General features: G+C 44.1%; 1 long non-coding RNA gene across 1 annotated transcript in view; it reads left to right on the top strand.

Annotated features, from left to right (window-relative positions):
* LOC122461684 overlaps nt 1-13,674 on the top strand; it is a 76,592-nt gene extending 62,918 nt beyond the window's left edge. The window contains exon 4 of the long non-coding RNA XR_006283787.1: nt 13,090-13,674. This is a non-coding gene — a long non-coding RNA (uncharacterized LOC122461684). The remainder of the gene's footprint in view (nt 1-13,089) is intronic.
* Nucleotides 13,675-21,754: the final 8,080 nt, after the last annotated feature.

Here is a 21,754-nt window from a genome sequence, read left to right as displayed (position 1 = left end):
TTGAAATTTTTAAGTGTTTCATGCGATGGGTCCAGGAGTCAGCCGAAATATTAATAACAATCCTAGTAATTCCATCCAAAAGAGATTGCTATTATGCCAGCTGCTGAAAAATTGAGGTGGGATTCTTTCCAGCAAATGGGGTCTAGCATTTTCTTTCTAAATGCTTACAAGAAATGCTTCTGTTTCTAAGTTCTTTTAATAATAATCTCTTTCAGTTTACTACTGGTGCAGGTTAGCTTGTGGCAGTATCACGAATTGGATTTTGGAAACATAAGCAGTCTTTTATTTTTCTTTAAACTGGTATATGTTTTTCGGCACTGTGGTGCTACTAGCTTTATTTATAGTGGGTGTTATTTGAGCACCATTTAACTTGATTAATGCACAACATGCAGTGCAGGGGCAGCAGAGAAGAGACCGTTGTTGACTTTAGTGGGAACTCGTGGGAGAGCAAAGTCAAAGGCAGACTCTCTAAATAGAAGTTGCTTTGCAGAGATTTCTTCCCAGAAATCAGGAGTTCTACATTTCAGATTTAGTTGAACCACTGTTTTATGCCAATGCTTTTTAACACGTCTGAAATCCCATCAGAGTCAGGGCAACATCTGAACAGCACACTTACTATTGGGTAATTTTAGACCGGAGAATTAGCTAAGAGGCTGTGTCCAAATATCATGGGTCTATATCTAGCAAATGAAGCAGAAGTGGGCAGTGACTAACTCCAAGGAGACATCAATTGCATGAGCTGCAGAGACTTGCTGCTTGGAATTATCTGGCTATTTCAAAGAAGAGCCCTAAACCAGGTAAAACTCACTTGATTTGGAGGTTTATTTGGGGTTTGGTCAGACTTGGGGAATGTAAGGGAAAGCCATACCTTTCTATCCACAGCTATCCATTGTCGAAGAAGAACTAGCTTCCTGCCTCCTTCCCTGCTGCCGTCTTATGGGTGGCCGTTTAATAATTGGGCCTATAAATTTACCCTGATTATGGGACCAACTGTGAAAAGTGAGTGAAAGTTCATAAAATGTCACAATAGCCTATAAAGGCTAGTGCTGGTGGGGAAAGGTGCAAAAAAGAGACAGACTGAATTAGTTCAAACAAAAAGGCTTACTGATAGAATTCAAGGGCTGTGTTAAGATCATACTTGGTAAACAAGAACATTGTGAGATTGGAAATCAATGAACCAAAATTGGCGCATTGGAAATTTAGGCCTAAATGGTGGACAGAATAGTGAGGGGATGGGTTGTTCCATCCCTCACTGCCTTTTGGGGCCCTTAAAATAGGGACTTTGGAGGAGGGTGGAAAGAGGCGGCTACTGCAAGGCTGGCTGACTGAAAGGAGGGGATGCAAAGACCGTCTGACTGAAAGTCAAGAGACAGGGAGAGTGAGCTGCCCCATCATGGCTACCACCCCTACCATCTTCTGGGACCCCAGACCTTCACCCTAACCCTGAGAGATGTCCTGACCAGACCGGACCAGAGAGAGGGACCCAGTTGACATCACCACCTCCTCCAGCTAAATCCCATATACCACCTGGGATGTGAGACATTGTCTTTCCCTTATGCCCCCATGTGTCCTTTTCCTTCCTTACAATCCCCCTCCGCCCCCCTTTCCTAGCTTTTTCCTTTTTCCTTCTGTCTAATAAAGAGTCTGGCTTAGCTGGCTAAGACTGCATATTTTGCAACACTGCCATGAGCCTGTGACCAGAGGGGTAGTTAAAAGCAGTGGCCTAAACAGCCAGATGATGCTGGTGTGAGTTTAGCAGATTTCAGAGTGACTGATCAGACTGTCTGCTCTGCCTGTGTTTTCCCAGCAGTGCGGTTGGGAGAGAGAGTTGACACCAGAGACAGAATCTTCATGTTCTATCTTGGGTGTTTTTTTTCTTTCCCCTTCTGTGTGTTTGTCTTATTTTGTTTCCTAGGAAATGGTATCAGATTTTAACCATAACAAGCCCATCTTAACTAACTGTTTCTCTTTTTCCCCCAGAAAGAGAGTTATTGCCATCTTGTTTACCATCTCTCAGATGGTATTAAAGGGTTTTTTCCTTCTAAAGCCTCTATTCAGCGATAGGGAAAGAGAACAAGGGATGTTGTTAACACAAAAGCCTTACTCAATACTTCACATTTCTCATCTTTTAACTGCTTTTCCTTCTCTTCTGTATCTTTAAGAAAAGGTTAAAAGAATTTTTAATGGTGTGTTTGCCATGGTACTAAGCAGGCTGAGGTGTCTGTATATCAAGCCCTGAGCCTTGTTTTAATGTTGGACAGTTACAGGGTCATGTTAACACCTTTGGCTTTTTGGGCCCATGTATCCCATCTAAATTAATACAATGGGGCAGGTTGGTGGATTACTAACCCATTGCTCCATCACTGGTGAAGAGTGACCCCTTCCGACCTCTGCAAGAGGTGGTTTACTAGCATTCTGATCCTGCATTTTTTGGGGGCAGAGACAGGTAGGCCTACTGCTTGAAGCCTATAATTGTCAGTGGGGAAAGGGAGCTCAACAGGTGTAAACACAGCTATTCCCATTGTTGGTGACTCTGGAGTTGAGATGCCTCTCGGACTGGCACATGGTATTTTGGAATCCCCAGGATTCCTGTATGAAGTGATTAGAACAGGAGACGGGGAAACAGGGCTCTTGGTTCTATTTGCAATTCTTTTAATGTCTCCCTTAGTGACTTTGGGCAAGGTACTTAGCCAACTGCTAAAATAATCCCAACTGCAAGCGTTTTACGCAGCTCATGCTGAGAACAATGACTGTAATGGTTACAAAGTGCAGGCCTTAGCTGATACTGTTTTTCTAGTACATTTTAAGGGCCAGGTGCTGCAATTTCATCTATGCAGGTGTAGCCTTACCCTCAAGTGGCCTCCCACTGAGCATGATAGGGCTCCTGTCAGGCAGAGGGATCTGCCCACGCAAGGCTGATTGCAAGACGGGAGCCTAAGCTGTTCAGATCTAAAAATAATCACAGCACCCATTTCTCAAAAGTGCAAATGCACTGGTCTGTCTCCATGTGTTACTTAAAGATGCTAATACTTATTCCACTAATACTTCACGTTTGTTTGTTACTGTGAAGTCAAGGCAAATAACATCAATTTGACCTCTTGCTACCAAGCTTGGGTTCAAAGCCCATACCCGTGAAAAAATCAATAAATCGTAGAATTAAAAGGTGACATGCCGGATAATTGATTCTTCCGGGAAGACTTTCCCCAAGGTTTAAACTATTACCAACAGCACGAAGTTATAATGAAGACTAAGTATTTTTATGAAGTGGAATCATTAACAATGGATTAGACAGTGGAATCCAATTTCCTGTTCTATCAGTGATGCTGACACAGACTGAAATCTTGTTGATGTATTGGGCATTGTTGTCGTCCTCTCAGCTAAGAGAAAAATTATATTTGCCATTCTCCACTGGCTGCATCTCACAGGCTAAACTGTATTTTATACAAAGGCTCAAACCAGAATCTTATTGGAGTAAACATATACAAGAAAATAAATATAGCTATAGGCATAAATATTTTACAGCCATTTTGCAGCTTAGTGTGTTTACAACATTTAATTTAATATAGTTATTTTGGTTGTATGGGTTTTTTCCCTCTTTAACTATATATACGCAAAAGCTTAAGCTAGGCAGCAGGCATGCGTGTGTGCACACACACTCAGGGGGAGAGATCCTCAGCTGGTATAAATTCTCCTAGCTCCATGGACTTCAAGCACCAACTGAGGATCTGCCCCTGTCTGTGTGGGGACACAGAGTATATGTAATATACATTATAAAGTCTGTGGAAGAATATCCTGGAGATATAGCTCTATTTTTAGAGTGTCATAACCTGGGAAGCTCTTACACTATTCACTTCAAATCATGTCAAATAAATTTGATCTTGACTCAGGTCTGACCTACCAATGTTGTAGCTGATATAACATCTTGGTGGATTTTAAAGGTGGGATCAAAGTGAGGCTTGAAATGAAAACTCGGTTGCAACCTTAACTATGGAAGTGCCTGTTATCACTGCAAAATGAGACTTAAAATTATTAAATACCTTTCGGTGAGGCAAATATTTATTATATGTAGGATTATGGCTGGAAAGAGGCACTAATCAATATGGCCTAGTGGCTACAGCACTGCACTGGGACTCGAGTCTGGGGTTCTATTCCTGGCTCTCACTGGCTTACTGGGTGACCTTGCTTCACCCATCTGTGCGCCTCAGTTTCCCCAGATGTAAAATTGGGGTATTGATACTGACCACCTCTGTGAAGTGATCTGAGATCTACTGATGGAAAGTGCCATACGGTGTTATACAGCACTGATGTTGAGCAGTGAATGTATAAATATTCGCAAAAAGAAAAGGAGGACTTCTGGCACCTTAGAGACTAACCAATTTATTTGAGCATGAGCTTTCGTGAGCTACAGCTAGTCTCTAAGGTGCCACAAGTCCTCCTTTTCTTTTTGTGAATACAGACTAACACGGCTGTTACTCTGAAACCTGTATAAATATTAGCACCTTGAGTGTGTCTGGCTTCAGTCAGTCCTGTTCCCTTAGCTGTTTTGTTCACAGTAAGCAGTAAGGCGATACTCTCTCTTTTTTTAACATGCCTTGTGTGTTAAACACTACTCTGTGAAATCCCCTGTACGATGTGCAGCTGTTTACCGTCAATCAGGCTGCGGATGGAGGAACAGTGCCACAGCTTTGTGAACCACATGGCATAGGAAATTGCTCGGTATTGGAGCCCTCATAGATAAGAAATTCAACTGTTTCTCGTGAAGCGAAATAGTAGGTAGGCAGATACGCTCTCTCAGATTCAGGGAAATAGGTTCCATTTGTCTCCGTCCCTGTTGCCTTGGCATGTTTGGCTCAGTGAGTGGTACGACTTCCTGGGTTTCACAGGATGGGTTTGACTCTTGGGCTCCACACCGATCTGAGTGCAGTTAGCGATTGACTGAGGGTCCATGTTCGTAGCCCAGGGCATCCTGGATTCACGCTCAGGGTTTGCGGCAGTTAGAGATAAAGCCTGTGGCTAAACTGCTGTTGTTTACAGAGTCTGTAGTGACTTTGTTAGGGTGATAATGAACAGACACAGAGAGTGGATGGTCACCAGTGAATTCAATGCCGGTGACAGGTGCTGGACTGCCTGTGCTGGAGAATGAAGTCCTTAATTAGTCCCTAGCCAAAAACTGTGAGACAGTTAACGTTGTAAATATACTTTAGTGTGACTGGCACTTTCAATGGAGCTTAAAGGAGTTGGCTCCTAGCTCTCATTGAAAGTCAATGGGATAAGCCCCTTTGAAAACCCCCCCCCCCCCCCCCATACGTTGTGGTTGTTATACTGGAAGGTGCTAATGGCTGACATCAGGGGAGTCTTGGAGTCAAATACCATCACATTCCCCAGTAAACCCAATGCGTTTGGCCAAGCACTCTGTCAGACTCAACAGAAGGAGCAATCAAGCCCCTTTATTTAGTAAAACAGCTGGGGGTGATGATGCTACTGCCCAAGGCACTAGGCAGGATGGCAGGTCAGAGCTAACCCATGTGGACTGCAGGGGTTTCCCTGGCTGCAAACACAGTGCTGGGATGTCAGTTGCAGGCTGTGTGTGTCAGAGCAGAAAACCCAGAAGAAAGAGCTGTGAGCGTGACCCTGACAGGAAGCGGAGAGAGAGCTTCTTGGGCACAGAGCCTGCTTGAATGGCAGACTTCGGGATTTCCGAGCAAGGAAACTGCTTGCTTCTGTTTGTTTCTACTGTGTTTAGGTGAACAAGACTCAGCTTGCCTTTCTTTTATAAGTAAACAATATTACATTAAGGCTAGACCTGACTCATTTCATAGGTCCCTTATTCTAATTGAAATAACCCTGCAAGGCCCTGAATATTGGCTAGCTGCCTGGGGCAAAAGAGGAAATATGGCTTTAGGGGTGAGGAGGAGGGAACAAGAATTCTGCTGAGGGAAGGGAAGTGGTTGGGTGAGGAAGATAATTGTTGTTTATATTGTGGTAGTATCTAGAGGGAGGGACCTGTAGTGCATGGTGCTGTACAAACACAAAACAAAGACAGTCCCTGCCCTCCTGAAGCATTCACAATCTAAGTATAAGGCAAGAGACAACTGGTGAACAAGAGGAATAATCTGTTGGGGTTTTTTTCGTCTGAAAAATCCTTGTGACAAAGTTCTCTGTTTACATATTCATGGACTGGTAGGATGGGTTGAACAAACCTCACACTAGGCAAGAAGGGGTTAATGTGAGCCTGTGGGCTCAGTCAGCCCCACCCCGCTACACCTGCAGTAGGTGCCACGCTTGGAGGGAAGAGCTAAAAGGGCTGAACTCGGTTCAATTAGGGGCTGACCGGGAAAGCCAGAAGGTTGATGACTTGCTCAGGGAGAGAGGCCTCGCTGGAGTCGGGGAGCGGGCAGATATAGCTTCCCTGAAGGAAGGTAAGCCTCCAACAGGTAGCCCAAGGTACTTGGGAAGGAAATCTGGGGGAAATGAACTTGCCCAGGGTTCTGCGTGTGCTGCTGGAGAGGCAGAAAGACTCCCATACGGTTAGGGATTGCTGCCCTGTGAGGGGGGTGGAGAAAATCTCCTGCAGCAGAGTCAGCTGGGTGGTAGTTCAAAGAAGCTCTGCAAGTGAGTCTGGAAAAGAGGAAGATGATATGTTTTTGTGTGTGTACACACACAAAACATAAAATGTTGATACTGGAAGCCTCGGAAGAAGCTGTGGGAAAGACAAGGCAACATAGGAAGTGGTCCAGGGAGGCAGCAAAAAGTCTGCACAGATAGGCTGTTGCTGCTCATTAAAGGGTCCCTGGACCAGAACCCAGTGGAGAGGGAGGGCCTGGATTCCCCTACTGGCCCTGTGAGGAAGGCAGTGTGGAAACCCGCTGATATCAGGAGTGACAATTCGTGAGTCTGGAGTCAGGCTGAAGACACAATGTGAGGACAGCAGATTAGACCACCATAAGGCCTAAATAGCCTTTTGGTGGAAGCAATTGAGGGGAAGGCTCTGCAATGCCCCCACCTGGCCACGAAGGGGCGCTCCACTGGTGAGTCACACTCTTACAGCTAGAAAGTGACTCCTCTTAAAAATATATATGTAGCCAGAGATACCATTTGAGATGGGTAAATGAGGGCCATGGCAATAGAAAATAGAGATAAGATCCTCTGGCATGGAAAAGAGAGTTCTCAAATTTTCATAGCAAATACCTCTACCCACCCTGTATCCCTACAAATAACCACAGGCAATAAGGACACATTGGAGAATATGGGTGGCAGGGAATGGTTTTTTCCATCCCCAAAAGAATTTTTGAGGTTTTGCAAAATTTTCCCATCACAAATTGGGACAAAAAAAGTCAAAATACTGAAAATGTTCATGAACCAAAAATTCTCCTGAACATTTGTTTGGGTCAATTGAAAAGTTACATTCTGATACTTTTTAATTTTTATTATTTTTTATTTTTATTTTTTTTACCTTTTAGTGTACATTTACTAAAATTTTGAAACAAAAAGTCATTTTGACTCAAAAAATTGAAACTTTCCAATTTGGCAGTGTTTAGGCAGTCTTGAAAATTTTATAAAAATATTGTTCAAGTTGCGTATTTCATCTACCCCAACACTGTCTCATGAACAGTTTTGGTTTTGATGGATTGGCAGATTTGACTGTTCCAAAAAACCAAACTTTTCTCAAAATGAAAAATCTTTAATTTCAAACTGAGAGCTGCTTTTATTGGAGATGGATGTTAACTGGGGGGGATGGTGGTGAATGACAGTTTGCTTCTGTTGGCAAGCTAGAAGTACAGACGTATCATTCTATTTCCATTAATTCCCCAAACAGGTTTGGGACTGGCAGCAGCCTCAACAGTATTACCATACCACTCTGGTGGTAGAGTGCCTGACTGAAAGCTCCCCTTTGTGGGCAGGACAAGCTGATTCATACTGTGTCTGTTCAACCCTGGGCATCTCTACTGAGTTTCAACACAGCTGCCAACTGTGCACTGGACATGTATTTATTTAATTTATTTATAACCTCTCGTCACTGAATGATCTGATTGTTCCACTGGGAACTGAAGTGAGACCAACGGTTTGCCTGACATAGGCAAAAGACTGCCATTTTTTTGATACATAGAAAATCCCTTAGATTGATAGTGATCAATTTCTCCTGATGCAACAGATTTGTCTGTTTCCAGTGCAGAATGACTTAACACAGCAATTAGTGCAATATGCTTAATTAGCAGTTACATAGCATTGTCTAGTGCTTTAATCATTGAACACTACTGATTTTCCAATGAGGAATGGTTTGGGTCCCTAAGTGCACGGTATTTGGGCTCACTTATAACGTACAAGTGGGTGCATTTGAAAATGAAATCTATCACCCACTCTGTGGCTTCAGATGACAATTGTCTGCACTGCAGCATCTCAGTCAACAGATGACATCTCTCCCCCATAAACACTGAACAAGAAAACCCGGCAAAGGAAAATCTACTTTCATTGGAAAGGGGTGTTTAGGCACATTTGTTTCTTTGTTTGTATTTTGTTGTGAAGACTGTATGAAGGCACAGTCAGGGGGGCAGGAGAAGACAGCCACGACAATCCATGTGTGAGACACTGATCGTTGGAGCTATACCAATAAGAATAAAAAAGGCTGTGTTAAAAATGTGAAAGTGCCTGATGCTGCTTTGCTAAGGCTAGAGCTTCTGCACTATCAGTGGTCACCGTACCAATGATGTTATCCTGTTGATATTTTGAAGGCGGGGTACTTGGGGTGTAGTCTACTCCTAATGGCTACAGACTAGATGTGAGTTTAATTGTGAACTACACCAATTGAGAAGTAACTCCAGGAAGTATTTTACATCAGAGACACACCTCTGAGTCTCAGTTCCTCCCCTTTTTCCTCCTTGCTCCTGGAAAAGGGAAGGGGGTAGTAATTTGCTGCTGTAAATTAAAACCTTCTCTTTCTTTACTAACACACTCTGGCTCCGATACCATCCAGTGAGGTGGGGTGTGTGTATGTATAACCAAGGCCGCACCCATTCTCCACCTTCTTCCCCCATCCACCTCTTCTAGAGAGGGAGTAAGCAGGTGACTGTCCCTTGTGTGACTGAACTCAAGGTCCAGGTAGCCTGTGAAAGGGGTGATGCTCTCTCCTTTGTACAGTTGTCGTTCAAGCCACAATTTGGCCCTTAACACTAGAAGCAGATAAGGGATTCTGAGGATGGGAAGGTCAGTGTAGACCGATGTCAATAGTTTCCTTCTGGGACAATAAATATGTTCACTGAAGCACACATTCTAAAATTCTTCTTCAAAATTATCTCCATTATGGTCATTGATATCTAAATGGCCCCAAGTATTCTGATAAAGAGGCTGGATTAGAGGCCCAGAAAAAGCCGTGTGCTTAACCCAATCAGTAAACAGATATTTGCATATGCTGTGTGATTGGCTGTTCAGATCTTTGTTATCCATATAATATTTTGAGATATTGTGTATGCTATTCATGGCTAGGGACCTCGTTGTCTTGTCTGTAAATTGAACATGGGAATTGCCAGACTGGATCAAACTCATGGTCCACCTAGTCCAACACAAGCCACCACCAGATGCTGCAGAGGGGAAGATATAAGACTTTATCCCACACCTACCTGGAAAAGGTAGGTGTGGGATAATCTTCCCTTGATGTAGGTCTCATCCTGATCTCTAATAGTTAGAGATTGGCCTAAATCTTGAAACATGAGGTTTCTAATCTCCCTTCCAATATTATTTTTGTTAATTGTGATAACTCTGGATATTCTTGATATTCATATAATTGTCCAATTACTTCTTGAATTTTGCTAAATTGTTGGCCTCTATGACTTCCTGTGGCAATGAGTTCCACAGTCTAATTATACATCATGTGAAAAAGTATTTTTTGTTCAGTTTTGAAGATTCTGCCTTTTTAATTTAATTGAATAGTCCCTTGTTCTTGTGCCACGAGACAGGGAGAGCAGAGGGTCCCAATCTCCCTTCTCTAGACCATTCAGTATTTAAAACAGATGCTCACTTGAGTAGTGCCACTGAAATCAGCTGTTCATCAGTATGAGAAAAGGGCTGCTAATCTGGCCATAGCTATGTATAAAATGATAGAAAGTACAGTATCTAAAAAACAACTTAGCTCATTCCTATTTATCATAGAATAAATCCACACAAACATTCACTAGCTGCCAGACAGTCCTGCTAGGAGCAATTGGCAGTTCAGTGCAATATGTTGTCATCACAAGGTTAGCAAGGCTAGCTCACCAGGTGTTTTATCATCTAGAAACAGTCTTCTTATTCCTGTATGTCAGTAGCTAATACTTTTTTTTTTATGGGTTTGTACCCAGAATGATTTGATCTGGGAAAATCGCTAGGAGACTGTTTGATGCAAAACAAATAACATAAATTCAGGGTACAGCTGTTCACCAATGAGGGAAGTTATAGTTTATGTATAATTGGATACTGATTGTACACAGTACAAATATCAGGAGATCTTATTTATTTTTCACTTGTATAGGGCACCTACCACAAACCATCTGAATGCTATGTAATAAAGCTAAAATAGAAAGAGCCAAATCCTCTGGCTCTTTTGCACTGTGGGAATAACCCTGTTAAGAGAGCAAATGGAGAATCTCTTCTCCACCCCATCTAGTATCAAGCTGGGAAAGGATATGGCCAGAGGGTGGTTTGCTCTGTTGATGAAATGGTCCCTAATATACAAGACAGTGAAAATTAGAGAAGCCCTGAGATTGAGGCAAATTGCGTGTGGACCCAGCTGCCCCAGTGACTGTGGGGAGTGCAAAGATGACAAATCCTTTGCATTCTTGTGCTGTGCTATGCCAAACAGAGGTCTGGTGCATCAGTCAAAAGAACCAGTTAGGACTGACGATGCACAGGGTTACCTCTGATATCACTCAACACAGGAGCCTCCCCGTGAGCAAGAGGAATCCATTTTCCACTGGTTGCAAAGGAGAGCAGAGAAAGCTGTAGCAGATCCAAAAACTGCAACCGGTTGAAAAACATTTTGGCAAAGATTTTTGGTCAAAAATGAAAACATTTATGAAAAAAATTCATATTTGATGAAAATATTTTGTTTTCTGTCAAATTAAAAACCTGTAAATAGTTTAAAAATTTTCAGTGTTTTGGATTTTCAGTTTTTGCAATTTTCCATGGGATAGAAAAACAATTTGCCAAGCAACTCAACCAAAACTCCAGGAAGATGGTTCAAAGAATGGTTAAAAAAGACAGGGAAACTAAGGGAAGTACCCTGTAGGACTCAGACCTGACTCAGATTTTGGTACCTCTTACTAGGATACTTATTTGTCCAATTCTTTATATAAAGCCATAGATTTTGATTAGGACTAGCAATACATATTGCATCATCAGAATGTAACCCAGCTCTTTCTCATCCCCCCCATCTCGTACTGAACTGGGCATAATCCTGCATCAGTTCAGTCAACAGCTTTGTCAGAGGCTTCAGTGGGACCAAGACAAAGCCCACTGTGTAAATTGGCAGTTTTTCTGTACGCTGAGCAAGCAGGAAAGATTGAATGCCAGGAGGTGAATCCTGGCCCCATTGATGTCAATGGGAACTTTGCCATTGACTTCAGTGGGGCCAAGATTTCACGCCAGGATTGGGTTACTGGTTTCCTTGTTGGGGAAGAGAAAATGAATGGACACAGCCAACAGATGCTTTATCCTAGTCTCCTCTCATTGACGAGATGCACAGAATATGGGTTTTACATAGGATCATAGAAATGTACAACAATGCCACATGTGCAGGCAAAGATAGGGACAATATCCACCAATGGGAGTAATCTTAGGCTGCATCATGTCCCCACTATTGTTTGCATTGGTCATTGACCTCAGAAACCCCAGAAGGGGACTGAGGAATCTTATGGACAAACGATAAATCACAATTGGGTGACTTTGTTTTTGCTGATGATATTGTCCTGCTTAGTTCATTAATGAATGCTTAATGAAAGACAAGACACAGCAACACAAGTTGGTGGCCCTAGCCTCTAATTGTGAGAAGCTGGGAATGGGTGACAGGGGATGGATCACTTTGTGATTACCTGTTCTGTTCATTCCCTCTGGGATACCTGGCATTGGCCACTGTCGGAAAACAGGATACTGGGCTAGATGGACCTTTGGTCTGACCCCGTATGGCCGTTCTTATGTTCATCACAAGGGGAAGACAAAATATATGGCTATCAGTGTCCCAAAAGTGGCAAAGAAACACAGAAACATTTTACATATCTAGGGCGTGAGATGTGCATCAATGTTGACACCACGTTAGATATCAAGCAATGAATATCAAAAGCAGCAAACAATTTTCATAAACTTGAAAAGATTTGGAAAGTAGCATGATTGGCACTGGCACAAAAATACAAATTTTTAACCCTGGCACCACATTTGTCCTCCTTTCTGGAGCAGAGTCATGGAAATCTACAAGAGAAATTGATAAGATCAACTCATTCCAAAGTAAGTGTGTGTAGGAGAGCTTCAGAGTCTATTGGAAAGAGTTTCCTGCAACACCAGAAATTCTAAGTGGAGCAAACCAACCTAAAACATTAAATATGGTAAGAAGGTGACAATGGATGTATTAGGATATGCTTTAAGGATGCCACCAACACGACTTCTCCAGCAAGTGATAATATGGACACCACCTGGAAAGAGGAAAAAGAGGGTGATTTCAAACATTATACAGAACAATAGCAAAAGAAAATCATAGGACTGGAAGGGACCTTGAGAGGTCATCTAGTCCAGTCCCCTACACTAATGGCAGGACTAAGTATTATCTAGACCATTCCTGACAGGTGTTTGTCTAATCTGCTCTTAAAAATCTCCAATGATGGAGATTCCACAATCTCCCTCGGCAATTTATTCCAATGCTTAACCATTCTGACAGTTAGGAAATTTTTCCTAGTGTCCAACCTAAGCCTCCCTTGCTGCTATTTAAGCCCATTGCTTCTTGTTCCATTCTCAGAGATTAAGAAAAACACTTTCTCCCTGCTCCTTGTAACAACCTTTTACGAACTTGAAAACTGTTATGTCCCCTCTCAGTATTCTCTTCTCCAGACTAAACAAACCCAATTTTTTCAGTCTTCCCTCATAGGTCAAACCAGCAACATGGCACTCAGAAGCTTGAACAGACCAGCACAATCCCAGAATAAATGGCAGAAACTGATGGGTGCCCTGTGCACGTGCCTGAGAGTCTGGGAGAATAAAGAAGATAACAGAAAGCAGAAGCGCCACACACCTTACCCTTTCCAGAGCACCAGAAAGCAGTTGTGCATCTTCATCAAGCCAGACTGATTCTGCCTGTAACTGTTCCATTACACTGTGGGCTAAATTCATGGCTTAACCCCATGAAGTCCTTTGAAGTAAGGCTGTCAGTCTGTCACTTAGTCAAGTGTCTCAGTTGTCAATCAAAGCTGCCCGCTAATCGTCCACTCATGCATTCAGACTCAGGCAGACATTGGCAAGTTATTGCAGCTATAATATTCTAGCTATTTTTTTCTGAGAGACCTCTGCTACTGCGTTACAGTATGCTCTAAACTCCCCAGCAAGTGAGACTACCTTAATTCTTCATGTAAGCACCCACCAATCCTTCTGGGCTGACATAGTCTGCAGTACTTTCCAACTAAAATTCTTTGTTCACCTCAAATATAACTTTGAATAATCTACTATCTTTGCCTCTGTGGGAATGGTCTGTTGATTGTGAGCTACAGGAAAAAATATGGGCCGGATCCTGAGCTGGTGTTAATCCATCTAACCCAGTTGGAGTCAGTGGAGCAAACCTGATTTATACCATTTTAGGCGCTGGCCCTGTCTTATTCTGTGGCCTGCTTCCTGCCATGGAGCGTGAGCCTGTGGAAACAGGATTGCAGAGTGGAACAGTTTAGTTGAACCCACAGTTCTGCAGAATTCAGAGAAAAGTAACTAAGGAGGGATTTCAAAAACATTCACCAAAAACAGGACTTGCAAGCCAGAGCTGTAATTTGAGGAGCGGAAATGGCCTGTCAGGGTGAAGGTGGGAGAGAACGTGGAGATGAGAGTGCATGGTAGACAAAGGCACAGGATGGGAGAGGGCTAACCATGTTGATAACCATGAACTTAAAGCTAACTCAAACTCTTTAACCCGCTTTTCTGAATGACTACACCTCAGTTTGAATAGCTGGGATATGTGTGTCATGTTGTTTTGAGGGTGGTCTGAATCACTGCAGCACCTTATCAGCAGAGTGAGCTCGAAGCCAGGCTGAAATTGCAGCCTGAGGAAGGAAGACATGAGAGAGAGAACTAAGTGAAGGGAACTACATTCAGGATTTACTCAGATTCGCCCCCTGTTGTTGTGGCATGCATGTAACTCTGTTGCTGTGAGCTATGGTGGGAATGCAAGGGTAGATCAGGTTGTCTACAGATGCTCACAGCCATTAAAACCCCAGGAAATTCAGGGTTGAGGTTAAACGTCAAAGAAAATCATGTATTGGAAAGAGTAGAACTGAATAAATACAGTACCCAAACACCCTTAACTCTGTCCCATTCCAATGTTCTGAGAAAGAACAGACACTCCAAGAGCCTAATCCATCCATAGCAGGCAGAGTTTAAGAGGAATTACTGGGACTCCCATCTTCTTGCCTTTGTCTCTATTTATACCTCGTTGCTGATAGTTGTTGCCTCTCTGCTGTTCATGTATACACGTTATAAATCCCAAAGCACCTAATGTTGCACAAGTGGTAAAGAGAAAGTAATTTTGTAATGATGTTTGTACAGTGTACTGCACAATGATGTTCTGGTCCATGACTCTGGCTTCTAGGCACTACTGCAGTACAACTGCATAATAATGATGCTCATGAAATGCCTTAAAAAGAAAAGGAGTACTTGTGGCACCTTAGAGACTAACCAGTTTATTTGAGCATGAGCTTTCGTGAGCTACAGCTCACTTCATCGGATGCATAGCATATCGTGGAAAATGCAGAAGACATTATATACACACAGAGACCATGAAACAAAACTTCCTCCCACCCCACTCTCCTGCTGGTAACAGCTTATCTAAAGTGATCATCAAGTAGGGCCATTTCCAGCACAAATCCAGGTTTTCTCACCCTTCCCCCCCCCCCCCCCCCCCCCCCCCCCACACACACACACACATACAAACTCACTCTCCTGCTGGTAATAGCCCATCCCTCTTTGAAACCTCTCTTTATAATGCGCATGATAATCAAGGTGGGTCATTTCCAGCACTAATCCAGGTTTTCTCACCCCCCCACACACCCCCCTCCAAAAACCACACACACAAACTCACTCTCCTGCTGGCAATAGCTCATCTTACAATGTGCACAGCAATAATCCAAGTTTAACCAGAACGTCTTGGGGGGGGGGGGGGTAGCTCACGAAAGCTCATGCTCAAATAAACTGGTTAGTCTCTAAGGTGCCACAAGTACTCCTTTTCTTTTTACGAATACAGACTAACACGGCTGTTACTCTGAAACATGAAATGCCTTGAGTCTCTATTTTTTAATACAGTAGCGTGATTTTGTTACTTGTTATAATTTTCTTGGAGAGTTCCATAAATGTGCAGAGTGCTTCACGGCAGAAGTAAAGATGGGTTCCCTGTGTTGAAGAGCTTACAGTCTGAGACCCCAGTTCAGGAGAGCATCTCTAGGCAGGGGAGCACTATAAGCATTTAAAACAGTAACAGTAAAACTGTGCTTCTGGGGTTTCCCGAATCAGGCTTTTATTTAGCCAAAAATAAAGAGGAAGAGATGCCAATAGATGTAGGGGAAAAGGGAGAGGGAGAGGACAATATGGTAATGGGGTTACTTGGGAAGTTAGTGCATTTGTCTGTTTAGATTTTTCTCTTCTCATGCCCCAAATGACAGAGAACAGATTCTTCTTCCATTTTTATTTGCATTATAGTAGTTCTGAGGAACCTTGTCAGGCCCCTGCTGTGTGAGCTACTGTTCAATTGAGTGAAACAAAGATGATCCCTGCATCAGATTGTGACAAGTTAGAAGAGGCCGATAGACCAATGGGCGTGAGGAGTGGGGAAAAGTTAACTGTAAAGATGGGCCCGTTTGCATACGTCTCCCCATCAACCTACCCAGTGCTTTCAAGGCCATTGCTCCTTTGATTTTTCTCTTTAACAAGGGAATTAAATACAAAACCTAGCTCTAGTTTAGGCCAGCCGGCCAAATAAGGCACTCTGTTGCCATTGCTTGGTATGCAACATTGCCACCATAAATACCACCAATTAACTTCGCTGTTTTCCAGCGGGGTAGGTCCTCTCACAAGAGCTCTGTTTTTCTTATGCAAAAAAAAAAAGCTTTCGTCCGACATAAAGGTTCCTCTAGCGTATCAGCCGCTCTACAATCCGTTTCTGTGGGATTTATTTTTCACAATACCTTTGTGATTGCCCAAGAACTCTATTGCTATTTTCCTTTCATCACAGGTTATGTGATCTTTGATTAAAATATTATACCGACTGTGATGATAGCATGGTGTTGTGTTAGCTGTTTTAGCAATAAAATAAGGCAATAAATAAATGAGACCATGCTCAAGCCTTCTGTGAATTGGCTTAGAGACTAGAGCTATCTTTCAGAGCTTTTTATAAAGAAAGGAAAATATCCCATTTTGCTCTAGTTGGAGAAGCATTTATCCTCAGTCTGGTGCCAGGGAAAATGTAGCCCTTGTCTTACTTCTGGAAACTGATCTATGCATTATTGAACTGAATCACTTCTGGGCAGCAGGAGGTGGTGTCCGGTTATGAATGCTTATGTTTTAGTATTCTGGAGACTAGTATGGATTTAGGTTCCTAATGTTAGATACTTGGGTTGGAAAATGTTGAGTCTGGATCTTTTATTTTTTTAAATGTTTTTTGAGCAAGGGTAAAGAGAGAGAGAAGCAGAGGTGGGTGGCAGGTAGTGAAGGCACAACAGAAAAAGAAGGGAATGGGACTGAGGAGAGGAGTATCTATATGGAGATTTCAGGTATGTCTATTCTGCAGATGGAAGCAGGCTTCCCAGCCCTGGTAGACAGACATGCATGAGCTGCACTGGAACTAGCTTGCTAAAAATAGCACTCTGGATATTGCAGCACAAGCAGCAGCATGGGCTAGTCCTCGGGTGGCTAGCATGTGCCGCCATGTCCACACTGCTATTTTTAGTGTGTCCGCTCGAGCAGAGCTAGCGCGGGTCTGTCTAACCGGGCTGGGAGGAACAGTCCCAGCTGCAGTACAGAACAACCGGAGTGTGTGGAAAGGTGCTGTGTGACTCTACAGCACAGTAGCTTGCCATGAACTAGAGGGCCGCGTGGACCCTGCTACCACACACTGGTTTCATAGTGCACTTTGACGTACTGCTCCTTCAAACAGCAGGCCACCAAAGCGCACTACAGAACTTTGGTGCATGGTAGCAGGGTCCACATCGCCCGTTAGTGTGTGGCAAGTTACTGTGCTGTAGAGTCACACTCCAGCTGGCTGCCATGCACTAGGTCTCTGTGTAGACAAGCCCCGAGAAAGGAAGGTAGCAACTGGGGTGGGGAAAAGAAGGGTAGTGACTGGACAAACAGTCGGGGGTTGACTCACGTGTGTGACTGGCAGACAGAGCCGGGATTTTTCTTTTCCTGCCAGGCTGGAGATTTACAAAGATGGGAGGAAGTTGGAGAGAGGAATGGTAGGTAGACCAAGAAAATTAAAAAGGGACTGACAGAGCAAGGCACACACAAGTGCACCAGGACCCCTGGAGCCATGAGAGCAGTATATCTGGCAAGTACAATGAGCCCTTCATTTGGTAATTAGTGAGTAGAAGTAGCTGCTGATGAATGGCAATCAGCAATGTGTCAGATTCAGTGTGAGTGAAATCCCACGTAGAGACAGGGCAGGGTGGGGATTTTAACACGCCCTAAGATATGTCCTTGGAGCATTTTGGAGCCCAGAGCAGCAATCCTCCGAGCCCAGGTCGACAGACTTGGCTTTAAAATAGCTGTGGAGGCATTGCAGCCTGGGCTGGAGCTTGGGTTCTGCAGCCTAGGGGGCTAGGGCAGGACCACCAGAAATGTTTATTATATGGCTTGGAGGCTCCAAGGGGAGTGACCTAGGTCTCCATGCTTCAAAGAGTTCAACTGCCCGTGTGACGTGGCAGTATTGGCATGAACGTAGTGCTAGTTCTGCCTCGGAGAGGAAGCCTGGCTTTGTGGTTAGGGCACTAGATTAGGACTGAAGACGCCTGGGCACGATTCCTGACTCTGCTACAGACTCCCCATGTGACTGTCGCAAATCACTTAATCTACCCAGAGCCTCCGTTCCCAACCTGTAACACAGGGATAATAAGTCTGTCTTTTGTCTTGTCTATCTGGAGTATAAGCAGCTCTTTAGGGCAGGAACTGTCTCTTTACTCTCTGTATGCACGGCGTTAGTAAAATTGGGCTCCCGATCTCAGTCCCCTGGGACTTTATCACAAATACTAATAACGCTTCTAGGTCTAACTCGTAGCCTTCATTCCATGAGTGAGAAGGAAATCTCTACCCTGTGACTAATGTATGAAAGATCAGCCGGTGCACAAAACCCATGACTTTCATCATGATGCCCCATTTCCCCATTGTTTTAGGTCATGACGATTTCACAGTAGAAACTCAGTCTTTGTCTTCGCCTAAATCTATTCGGTTGGCAATCTATCTTAGGTACTTCTCTGGCCCCATTACTGAGCATCTCCCACTATTTTATGTATTTATTCTCACAACACCCCTGTGAGGTAGGAAAGTGCTATTATCCCCATTTTACAGATGGAACTAAGATGCAGAGAGGCTAAGTGACTTGTGGCAGAGCAGCGATTTGAACTCAGGTGTCCCAAGTCCTTGGCTACTGCTCTAACCACTGGCCCATCCTGAAAGAAAAATAAAGGATATGAAAATGTTCAAGGATTCAGGATCAATACCCCACTTTGATATAAAGAACTGAACTAGAGGTTACATTTATGAGCATATGAATTTGCTTCGCTAAAGCTTTTAGAAGGAAGGGCTGCAGACGACCTGATGGATATCCAGAGAAGTTTATCCAATTCCGAATGCTCTTGAAGAGTGATAAATCAGGCACAAAATATTGGAAGATTGAGGCTAGAGGGCACTTCTCAATATTGAGACTGTATTTTGCACATCTACATCAAACACTAATATGGAAAAAATTATTCAGTTTAGAAATGCATCAAAAGCGGTTTTCAAAGTACAGTGCATCAGGCCCACATACATGCTCTAGCATTTTTGAAACGGCTTTCGCCAAGCTGCAAAGGTCTTTTCTGACTTGGTAAGCATCTTGCATGTCAATAGTGTTTGTGACTGGTATTTTAGCTCACTTTGGAAGTAATCTCTATTGCAACATGTTCTGTTTGTGCAGATGTGAGCCGGGGCCAATATTGCTAAATAAAGGTGTGGTTAGCAAAAATAGAATGCACTCAAACTCCATTATATTTACTCATTATGGTTTGTGTATAGCTACAGCCCATCTTAATGGAAAAAAGGGTTTGGACAATAACTAGCCAGAGAGCAGTACTAGGGGGAGGGAGGAGGGCAGCCTGCTTTAGCATTGGACATCTGTTAGTCTAAACTAGTTATATAGCTCTAGCGTAATCAACCATCTCAGTTTTCCTAGAGCAGCCCAGAATTTGTCATTCTGCATCTTGAAATTAGGAATTATTCCAGGGCATTTCAGGCCTGTGTTACAGTTCCGTAGACTTTTTAAGTCCAGAAGGGACCATTAGATCATCTGGTCTAATCTCCCATTTATCACAGGCCATTACATTTCCGCCAGTTCTCCCTGTATTGAGTCAAATAACTTGAGTTAAACCAAAGCACTGTAGTCCTCAGGAGACTAGATTTATGTGAAACAGGAAGTTGACTGAGGTGCCACCAATGCCTGAGGCCCCAGCAATAGCAGGGAATTGATGAGGTGAGACGTGCCCAGATGATTCCAGCAAATGACCCATGCTGCAGACAAAGGCAAAAAACAAAACCAAGGGCACTGCCAGACTGACCTCAGGGAAATCCCTTCCCAACCGCATATATGGTGATCAGTCAGACCACGAGCATCTGGGCAAGACCCACCAGCCAGGCAGCTGGAAAGGATTCTCTGGACCACCTCAGGGCACTGGGCAACCCTTGCCCCAGCTCTGGTCAATCCCTGGTGCTTCAGAAGAAGCATCCACCCCACTCTTGAAGACATCTGGCCAATTGAGCATTGAGGGGGAAAATTCCTTCCTGACCCCTGCAGCTGACTGGCTGAAGCCCTGAAGCATGAGATTAGATTAGAATACTTGTTTGAATGCAGAGCTGCAAGTGCTCTGAGCATGCTGAAGGAGATACAGACAATCCCCTTCTCCCCATGGAGGAAGGGGATGAACAGCAGGACCCATAGTTTCATTCTTCAGATTTGCTTGTGCCTGCAATACCAGCTGGTCCTTTGTGCCTAGTTGGTTAAACCCAACACCAAACACCAGTCCCGATGGCAGTAGGACGGGGACTGGGCTGCAGGCCATGTCAGCATGGGGGATTATTCTTGGCCCCTCTTTCTATTCACAAAATGGGACTCTCTCTTCCTTGCAGCCCTTACACACTGTCCCACCACTGGCAGCCCGCCGGGCACAACCTACCCCAGAGCATCACTGCAGTCTCCCAGGCTGCCCCACGTGCTTGGGAGAGCTCCCTGTACACGTATGCCAAGCCAACCCATTAGTACAGTAATAACTAGCCAAAAGCCCATTCTGTTACCTGGGCGTAATTTGTAAAGTCACCAGCCTCCATATGCCAGTACATGTGGGAACAGACGGCGAATCCCAGTGATGAGGGAGCCTGGTGATATTCTAAACAAAGACAGCCTCATGGTGCTACCCTGGCTTGTAGCTGTTTCCATCACTTCCCACTGACCCAACAGCGTTTCGAGGCTTCATAATGACACCCAGACAGCGTGACAATCCTGGAACCTCCTTATACAGCTACCTAGCTCTTTGGTACCGCTCTTCGCCAGCAGATCTCACAGCTGTCCACACCATTGTCCCCACTCCACAGATCGGGAAAGTTAAGCACAGAGGGGAAGGTCACCCTGCTGGCCAAGGGCAGAGCATGGAGTAGAACCCAGGTCTCCCGAGACCCAGGCCAGTGCCCCATCCACTAGGCAATCTGCCCCTCCGCTGCTATTATTATTTATTGTGGTAGTACCATGAGCCCCATGGACCAGGACCTCATTGTGCTAGGTTCTCTTTGTAAACACAGACCAGAGAGACAGTACCTGAGAGCATGGCCTAGTGGCTATTATACTGGACTGGGCCCTGGGCTATATGGTCTCTCTGTGGCCTTCCAGCCCACCACTTTCTGTGCCTCAGATTCCCCACCTGCAAAAAGGAGACAATGACCTGGCCCTGCCCTGCAAAAAGTGGTCTCTCCAGGAGGTCACGCTATCACGTCAGTCTCTTCTGGCCGAAGAATCTATGAAATACTGTCATTGCACCAGGCTAAAACTGCATACATTCACCAGCGCCGGCCATTAGGTGTGGGGGTGAAGGGATCTCTCATTCGGGTAACCTTAAACGTGACTGAGAATATCAGCCTACTGCTGTTTAAAAAAAAACCAGGGAAATCTCCAACCTGTGTCTTTTCCAAGAGAGCCTTGAAAGCCGAGGCTGACATAAACTGATTGCTAGGGCTGAAAGGCACAATATGCTGCAGCAGGATGCTGGGTGGGGGGAACCTAATATTGCATGTCCCTGCCCCAGAACCGCAA

Source organism: Chelonia mydas, chromosome 9, assembly GCF_015237465.2.
Source record: "Chelonia mydas isolate rCheMyd1 chromosome 9, rCheMyd1.pri.v2, whole genome shotgun sequence".
Lineage (NCBI taxonomy): Eukaryota > Metazoa > Chordata > Testudines > Cheloniidae > Chelonia > Chelonia mydas.
The sequence above is the reverse complement of the archived record's forward strand: the minus strand, read 5'-3'. Positions and strand labels throughout refer to the sequence as shown.